The 9,905-nt window shown below is 39.5% G+C and overlaps 1 protein-coding gene across 1 annotated transcript in view; it reads left to right on the top strand.

Annotated features, from left to right (window-relative positions):
- Window positions 1–4,075: 4,075 nt before the first annotated feature.
- LOC137993276 (uncharacterized) overlaps window positions 4,076–9,905 on the top strand; it is a 14,413-nt gene continuing 8,583 nt past the window's right edge. Inside the window, exon 1 of the mRNA XM_068839018.1 lies at window positions 4,076–4,129. The gene's annotated coding sequence lies outside the window, so the exon portion shown is untranslated. The remainder of the gene's footprint in view (window positions 4,130–9,905) is intronic.

Consider the following 9,905-nt stretch of genomic DNA (forward strand, 5'->3'; position numbering starts at 1 on the left):
TGCTGGAGAAAATAGAACAGACCACAAGATCGAGAACTCCTTGCCTTACTCTTTGCGAAGACTGCGTGTGGGTATCCATTCAGATGTAACCAGTTTTTGTAGTGGATGTCATAATAGAACCATATGTGTTCTTCGGTGCATATGAACAGAAACAGAAATCAATTTCATCTCGGTAGCCGAGCTGCTCGTGAGCGGGCCCTAATTTGCATACATCTCCTGCCAGTTAGCAATACCCGTTGATTATAAAAACAATCTCAATTATCCCTTCCATAACTAGTAGTAGTAGGTAGTAGTAGTAGTAGTAGTAGTAGTAGTAGTAGTAGTAGTAGTAGTAGTAGTAGTAGTAGTAGTAGTAGTAGTAGTAGACCTATTTTGTCTGCAATAAAATCGGACATTCCACTCAAACAATTCAGGTTGAAGACAAAATGTTATATAGACAACAAATCCGCGCTTATGAAACGCAACCCAAGAGAGACTTCTGGCAAGGAGTCATTTGAGAGCTTATTAAATGAACGTTCGGTAAAAGTTGCCGGTCTCGGGGATCCGGAAAAGGCCCTACTGAAAAATTGATACTCTGGTGATCACAACGTAATTTACGACATTTGTCCAAGTTTTTGCAATACTGTTTGCCTAAAGATAAATAGAAAAGCCAGAGATTTAGAAAATCATAGTAAGTAATTGCATAGCAATAAAAACAAACTGCGAATTCACAGCTCTACTGAATTTTATTCATTAGAAGGGGAATTTTCCTTTTTTTTTTCAGGTTTTATCGTAAAAACACAAACGAATGCAGCAATGAAATTCAACTCATTTTTGGCAATACACGGGTTTTCTGATTTGCGTGATCATTGTACTGATAAGTTTTGTCCCCACAGTGTAATCTATGCCTAGGAAAAGGTTCTTGTGTCGAAAATTGCGTAACGTTTTTTCCTTAGCAAGACTTCGAACGTAAATTTTACCACCGGTATAAACCGAAATATATATATTTTATTCAGTTTATTGTCCATTGCCCATTTCATCGCGGACAGTTTTTCGAGACTGTCTGTGATATCAGGTAAAGTGGTTGAAACTATTTTCCTTTAGTCACTGAAGAGTTTGTCAGAATTTGTGGGCTAAAATGAATCTCCATGACCAAAGCTGGATTGGAAAACAAGGGAAGAGCTTTCTTTGTATTAAATACGAAGACCGCCGCCTCACGCTTGGATAACTGACAGGTAAACAAGTTATCCGGCCGGACTGAAAAGATTCTATCATCAGTTAAATATGTGTAACAAATACGTGTGTAACAAAAACGCCTGTAAATGGCTTATGGTAATGAAAAATTGCAATCTAAATGTGAAACAAATTGAAACTAAATTATTGTTTACAGAATATTTGTTTATATCTCCAGCCCGATGATTTGAAAAAGTTAATGATGTGTGCGATCGTTTCAAACCTGAGCACATGGCACAAACTTGGCCTGAAAGTGGGTAATTATGTAGAAATCTGGCCGTCCAAATTTGAATGTAATCGGAGCCGTTCTTCGATGAGTAAAAATGAAGGGTACCAATACTCGCGAGTCCGATCATTGCAATTGAATTGAAACTCGACCCACGAACGAGAACAGAACTGGTTGGTGTTGGCCCGCAAACAGCGGACCATTCCAGAAAATTCGATTTGCACCCTTCATCACGTTCATAACGGAGTAAAAAGAAAACAGCTCTCGTTCGCAAAAGAAATGGCTCCTTAGTGGAGACGATGGTTATAGAAAATCACCGGATACTATGCCGCTGTTACATTATCATACTAGTCATGTTTAATTTAAGTACAAACTCTCCCTCCTATGAAAAATACTAAGCCGCGCCCAACTTTCTTCGAAATGAAACCTCTTCAGAGGTCAGGAATGTGATCGCCTTACAAAGATCTTTTCAGTTGCCTAAATTTCCCAGCCTCTATATAGGAACCACTATCAGATAGTCTTTTGTACAGAGCAAACGCTCCCAGCAATTCCCGTCACTGACACCGTTAGCTTTCAGTTTAAGATAAGAGATCAACTACCGCTCTATGTAAGCCACCAACTCAGTGATCTCAGCGGAAAGATTAACAGTGAAACCCAACCTATTTTCACAAGCTTCCAGATAAAGGACACCTTACATTGTTAATCAGCAACAGGTTGTTTTCGTCTTCGAACTTTGATCTACGTACTGCAGATTGTGTTTGTTTCACCCCACCGTCGACACCTACATCAACTTGTGATGGAACATAAACGATCTTTAACCAAGTAAAAGATCAACTCTGAGGGAGTCCTGAGAAAATCCTGAGAAACTGTTCGACCAAATTGGACTGCTTGATTTTCAAGATGTTTTGTATTCGTAGCCAAAAATAGAGAAATGGAGCCGTGCGAATTGTGTGCAAAGCAATTGCCTGAGGCGCTTTTGGTTAGCTTTCTTTGTTTGTTTAACCCCTTTTAGCGCTCCCTGCATGTTTTAATTATCTCTCTATGCAAATGTTTTAGCATTTAAGTTTTATATCGTTGATTCTGAAATTGTATATATTAGGCATCTTATCTTGAACTTGATCTTGAAAATGACGGTTAATAAGTAGGGGCGAATCATCGTTCACTATTAACACTGATTTTTTTTTCATTACCGTGTATTCATACTATTTTTACTCTAAGCTGTATTTCACATCGTATAGTATGGAAATATTTGTAATTTCTTATTTTTTCATCTTATTTTTCTCTGCGATAAACACGGCCGTCATGATCGGCCAATTTGGGCTAACATTGATTGTTTAAGCCAAAGCGATTGTTACCGTTGGGATAAGAAACACTACAATACACCGTTAACTGTACTACCCTCGCACCAAATCAAAATATCCAATAAATTGACTCCTGGCTTCTCTGCATCTACAACTTTTGAGGTCTAAATTTTCAAGTAGTCTTAGGGGACATTCTTCTCGCTTTTCGTATTCTTTGTCTCATCTGTTTAGCATTAATACTCCGCTAACTACTAACCAATTACTTCGTTAATTTGATATCGCCAATATTCACGATTGCTACTGACGAACTGGTAAAAACAGTCATTGTTTCAATATTTTAAGTGCTTGGAATTCACACGTTGCAAATTCGTCACTAGAAGAGTCCTGATCAGACAGGTACTAAGGCTAAATAATAAATTTACAAACGGCGGCCGATAATCAAGGGGGTGCAAAATGGGTTAAAAACTGTTGAAGTGTTCATGCAGCTCCAGATCGTGACGAACAAATGCCTGCGTTCTTACGCTCTCATGCGCTTGCATGGGGCAGTGGACGGTATTGTTAATTTTAACTGATCATTTTTTTACTTGGGCAAAGAAACGCAAGAGAGTATCAACACATTTTTGAGTCCACAAGGCATTAATATATAATGTTCGATATTTGCGGACCCTCACGATGAAATACTAGAAAAGATATCCATGTCTGATATGACGGTAGCTGTCAACATCGCTACTGAAACTGAGACAAAATCGATTATGTGTCAAAGTTTATGTGAAAAAAGTAAAAATTTGATGTTTACTAGATTAAGAGGAAATAGCATCGTTAGCTGGAAACGAGATGTTTCAACTTTGCCGAAAACGGTATTTTTTTCAGTTGAATCTGCAAGATTGGCTTGTCAAAGTAAGAGGCCCTCGAGGATGTGAAACCAACCATGGAATTAACCAATAATAAGTTATTGATATGTCTTTTATTTCACTTTGCATACTGTTAATTACAAAAAGTAACTCCATCCGATGGGCTACCTTTTGGTTGTAAAGAAATGTGCAAACATGCCTTGCTGATCTTAGATCACTACGAAGTCCACTTATTGAACCAAATGTCACTATCTATTTTTAGACAGATTGCGTTATGAAGGTACGGTAATCTCTTACTGATACTTGATATGTTATAGGCCAGGGAAATTGTGGAAAGGATAGAGAAACTAGCGACAGTAAGTTGAGGAAAATCACGACACGCTCAAGTATTTGATCTGGCTTGACCATGGTGACCTTTTGCTCCCGACCAACCGCATGATTGACGTGTCCCATACTCCCCTTCAAGCTTGAGGTTTTTTTTCAAGTCAGCGATTAGCGCCCTTGGCAGTTCAACCCCTCGACATCGACCGTCCGAAAAGGTGAGTCTTTGTTTTTGGCCTGGGTTTTAGTAGCGATATTTGTAAACGCCGTCTTTAAAAAAATGGAATAGTTTATCAATGAGTGAGTTTTCTTGTTGGGAAAACTAATCTTAATGGTTGCAGATATTCTAAATAATCAATTGACGCCTTCGTAATATCCGTGCTGCAATTGAATAAGTTTAGTGCGCTGAGTAAAGCCATTACCAAACTGAGTTTGGGACTTAACTCGGACGAAACCAAGACATTTAAATTATTGAAAAGCCTGGCTGTACGGACATGAACATCTGTAACTGGGTGTTTGAGCAAATTCCTCAGATTCAGATGAATGGGTTGATCTTGTGAAGTATTCGGTATGATGCTTGGCATGTCCTTTGAACGTGCTGCATTGCATTGAATAAAGTGGCGGAATGAATCACGGAATCGTATTCGCTCGGAAGATAACTCAAACAAAGATTAGTTACAACCTTGAAACAAAACGGCCATAGGAATTATTTTCCTAGCTGTGCTCTTTTGGCAAAGATCAGGGCATATTTTAGAACAGTTTGTTAAAGGTATGCTTTGTCATGCAGAACATGGTTATTATCACAAGATGTATTTTGTCATGAATACTAATTCGCTGTCACGTCAGGACCCAAGAGACAGTGAAAGAGAGTTCACAAGTTGTGATCTTTGGGTTTCTGTGAGTAAAGAGTCTGAAAATGACATTGGCTGGGCTCAAAATGAAGCTTTTAGGGCCACAAATACACTGAATGTACAATGGAGTCGAAGATTTTGAGTTAATGTATGAGCAAAAAAACAAAAGCGTTACCGGTCTAAGTAATATGGAAAGTGTGGTAAAATGCACCCAGAAAATGCCAACTTGGCTCGTTCCAGCAATAACTCACGTTTTTGCTAGTCAGTTCTGTGCTACCTTTCTTGCATTTAATACTCTAGGTTTGCAATTTCACCTTTTAAACAAATGAATTCAAGTCGTGGGGAAACTAGTTGGTGCCATTACGTCTCGCTCTCTTTAGCACTCTGACGATTAGAGAGAAAGGAAGAAAGCTTTTCTCTAACATCTGACTCACTGTTGCTGTCCTCGCTGAAAAAACGCCTTCAGTCACCAAAACATTTATAATGCATTCAGCACATCTTGATCTCACATTTAACAGCACGGGACCCAAAAATTGTATCATTATGTTTGCTCTGTGGATAGCCCATAGCAACGCAAGAGTGCCTAAAGAATGGATTGCCAGCGGCAAGGGAGTCACTTGCAATTGTTTACAGTTTTCGTCTTCAGTGTTGTCCCTCCGAAGAGCACGCAAATACATGGATGCTTTATTTGTTGGCGTTACCCGTGCATTCAATGGATATGTCCACATTCTTATTGAATATCTAAATTGACCTGCTTTTCGTTGCGTGATCCTCGACGTACCCTAAATTCTCTCTGCTTGTACATCAAAGAGTTTCCGATTTGCATATGTTTTTATCCAAAGGTCGCATGAATGCCTTGAAAAACTGGATTAGACTCTTTTTCTGAGCTATTTGCAAATCCCAATCCGCAAGGCCTTTTGCATGTTTTGTAAATGCCATAGTCATGCAAAACCGCGGACTTAATGCTGAAGCAAAAAATACATGTAGTACAACTGGTATCATGGCAGCTGATATGTACTTAAGTTTCTCTCTCTCTCTCTATCTCTCTTTAGATAACACTGTTCGCTACTCTTGCAAAGCTCTCTGAATTTTCCAGTAGTACCTGGGTATTCGACTAAGTTTATTGTTTATAATGGTAGGATTAGTCGCTAAATCCATTGTCATAGGTTAGTTGCGAGGTTAAGCAAGCGACCAAACAATTTGGGTAATTTCTAATCTGCTGGTCTCGTTCGTTAGTCAGTGCTGTCAGAAACGAATGATGTGACGACCTTTCTTTTCCTTCAATGAGTGATCTACTAAGAGGATCTGATGCCCGTGTGCTGGCTTCTGTCCCGTCCCAAAAAGACAATAAGAAGCTAAATTCAAATCAGATGTTTGCAACTTGTAGTTCACATAACAAAAATAGCTGGTGGTCGATTTTGATAAAATTCAGCGCACTTAGGATCGCAGAGTTGTCGAATGACCACCACGGAAGCCTGATACAGCACTGGGTTTCCTTCCACATAACTCCGTCCCTTATGTTGTAAATTGTGTGAACAGACGTAATGTTGTGATTTAATTCTGCAAATAAGGTCTTCTTTAACATTGTGCGTAGACTATGTTATGTTTATTAATTTCGGGAGATGGTAAGAGAAAGGAAACGAACGATTCAGAAACGATTTAGTATTGTCAACTTATCGATAGGTGGTGTTGCGAGAGTTAAATTTCATGTATATGATACATGGCTGATGTGATAAATGAAGTCTTCTGTTCCAGCTTCTTCTTTCGGTGATCACGATTCAGTCACACGCACTGTACATCATTCCAGAACGCAGTTACGACGTCCTTTTTTTCTTTGAAGTTTTTCCACATGTTTTTGCGGACATTAAAAATGGGGAATCAATCAAATATTTGAAAGAGGGGCCAGTCTTCTCGAGTCTTTTAGGTTGGAAAAAATTCAGTAAAGCATCCGAAAATTTGTCATAGTTTGTTTTTACTGTGCGCAGAATTTGACCAACGACTCATAGAGCAAAAGCGTATAGACAGCAGAGAACTGTGATAGTAGTGTTTTCATTGGTTGAGAGCACTTTGGGTGCATGTGGAACATTTTGATTTTGTCGAAATTACAAGAGCTTTGCAAGTTTTCAAGAATGAGAAACGATTTTGCGTTGTTTCTGTTGTTTCCTCGTTTTGATTACCTTTGATTTCAGAGAAATTTTTTGCCAAAGTTCGGGGATCCTCGGCTGGCGGTTTTTCTAATTGTGCAGAGAGAACCTCTGACCATAGAAAAAATTGTGAGATCCATTTAACGTCATGGATAACCATTATCAGACATAAGGGTAGAGTTAACACTGTCAAAGCGACCGAACAATTTAAAACCCCCTGATCTTCTGGCGTCATTTAATCAAATGAGTCAGTGTTTCTGCGAGTGATGCAGGCAACCAAAGATGATTTCTTTTTTTTTTTTTATTAAAGTGATCTGTGTACAGAGGGTGATGCCAGTTTACTGGCCTCTGGATTTTCCCAAACGTGAAAAACCGCTAATACTATTCCAATTCAACTCCTTTAAGTTGCTTAAAAATAAACGCATACTAAATAAGACTTGCGCTCTCTGCGTGATATCAAATTACTTTGAGAACTATTGTAGTGTGAAAACGTCTTCTTATGGACTAGAAAAAGGGATCTGTCGAAATAATTTGAATAAGAACCAGCCCACATAAAACCAAGACTTGACAGCGACGACAACTAGAGTTTTAACCTTTTAAACAACAAGCAAATAAAGCATTGGTATGTAAACTGTAACGATTCATGTCACTGCAGGTCATCTTGCCCTTTTGTCAAGGTTGAGATCCAAAGATCTCCACGTATAACTTTTTTTGTATCTCCTAGACTTGAAAGATTTTAATTTGTATTTAAAATATAGCAAAAATGCAGATGATTACAATACCAGAAAAAGGTCGCGGGCCAGAAATATTGCCCTCGGTCAAACGAAACTAGAGACGGGAGAATTTTGTTTACTATATCTTTAGAGAGGGCCCACAGTTTGTAAAGAGATATTTGCTCTCCTCGTAAGATCGCCTCTGACGCTTCTTAGACTAGGTGTTTAGCATTACCCGTGGGAAGAGAGAGCCGACGAACAGGGCAGAAAACTGTTATTGACAATTCAAGAAGTTTGGCGAGGGTGTTATGTTTCATGACTAAGACGCATGCTGTGATGATGCCATTTACAGTTGTTAAAAAAACGTTTTCATCGTGCGAGCCTTTCTTTCGTGGGTCGCGATTCATTTATGTCGTGCCAGGTATTGTGGCTTTTAGAACAAAGCGATTTTATTGTAGCACCTACTAGAGACATAAGATAGCAGTGTTTTAATTGGTTAAGACAGCATTTTGTCAAATGAGTTTGGTGCATCTGGAAAACTGTGGTTTTGGCAAAAGCAGATTGAAAAACCCTTTCAAAAGAAGCAGTGATTTTGTGCTGTTTCCTCGTGCTGTGTACCGTACGCAATTCTCGAGCGCAGGCTTTTCGGATCGCGTAACGCTCTTTCTGAACGGGGAAAGAGTCTTCGTCTCTAAGCCAGGGTACGTTTTGCGTCGTTATATTCTTACTACAATTGAGTTTTCTGTTTTATTAGTACTACTCATGCAGCATTGTCGGCTCATGAGGCCACAGCATTGTCACGTCCTTAAAGTTTAGTAACAAAATTAAGTTGTTTTAACAAAGAGAATTACTGGTAAAGGATGTAGCTCTATTTTGTTTAGGATTGTGCACTACTGCTTCTATGATGAAATGGTATATGCAATGAATCATATATGAACTGTGGATATGAAATCAAGTGAGGGTTGAAGTCCTGAATTTTTCAGGCTTTTCTACGCAATTGCAAAAATTGCGCTCATAACTGCGAAGATCATAGCTTCACTTGACTACTGCTTCTGTTGCATATATTTTTGTCCTATATATTGGAGCCTGCGAGCGTGCTCATAGCGCGCGAGAAGAATGGGGCGAGGAGAAGTCGCCCCATTCTTCTCACCTGTTTGGCCAGCTTGCGCAGGCTGTTTCACTTCCAAAATACTTGCTCGATACCCCAAGCAAGTGAGCATGCTCGCAGGCTATGCCTATTGTTCTCTGAACCAATCACGAGACCTGTTGTACTAGCCGCATCCTGACCCACAATAACAGTCATAAACGCACTTACACAGACAATTTAATCAATTGACAAATTCAGGTGGCTCCAACGGGATTCGAAACCAAGACCTCTGTGGTGCCGGTCCAATGCTCGACCAACTGAGCTATGAAGCCACACAGTTGGGATCTGGTCAATTTGTTGGGTTCATGTGTTCCTTTGAAAGGGGACCTCATAGCCCAGTTGGTAGAGCATTGCACCGGCATCGCAGAGGTCCTGGGTTCGAATCCACTTGAGCCGCCTGAAATTTTCAGGTATTTGGAAGAGACAATTGCTTAAATTGTCCAGATAGAGCGAGTTTCAAATGAGTGTCGTAAAACCAAAATGCCAATCAAAAAGAACGGAGACAATCCAGAAAACCAATCAAAACTCGAAGTAATTACACGTAGCCGACACAAAGCGCGGGAAAATGTGCACGCGCGAGCCACAATTGGTTTTGGTTTCACTTCTGATTGGTTGAAAAAGTGGCGCGAGGACTTTGAACCAATCACTGAGTGAAGTAAATGCAAAACCAAAGCAATTTGCTGATTACTTTCGACACTCAATTGAAAACCGCTTTAAGTGCAAGGATCACTTTAATCAGCACTTCAAATGTACATACATGCATTTCATTTGATAGCAGTCGTACTTGGAAAGTAACCCTATTGTTGTGATGTAGGAGACGTTGAATGTTAACACCTCGGTGAATGAAATGAAGAGATGTATTTTTTTCGATGATGACTCGGAGATACTCGAAAAAAATCCGAGTGCTTCTTTATATGAGCCGAACGTAGCCGAACGTACGGCCTTCTGTTTAAGGGCCAAGCTGCCATCAGTCTACAATATTTTTATGGTAGAGCATGTGGACTAGTGATGGTTCGATTCCTGCGGAGGAGCACTCGGGTTTTTTCCGAGTTTTCTTGAATCACTAACGAACGAAATACATATCTTCGACGACGTTGTTATTCATCAAACGGCTGGTATAAATGCGTCGAATTCATAAA

Source organism: Montipora foliosa, chromosome 2 (genome assembly GCF_036669935.1).
Source record: "Montipora foliosa isolate CH-2021 chromosome 2, ASM3666993v2, whole genome shotgun sequence".
NCBI classification, from domain to species: Eukaryota; Metazoa; Cnidaria; class Anthozoa; order Scleractinia; family Acroporidae; genus Montipora; species Montipora foliosa.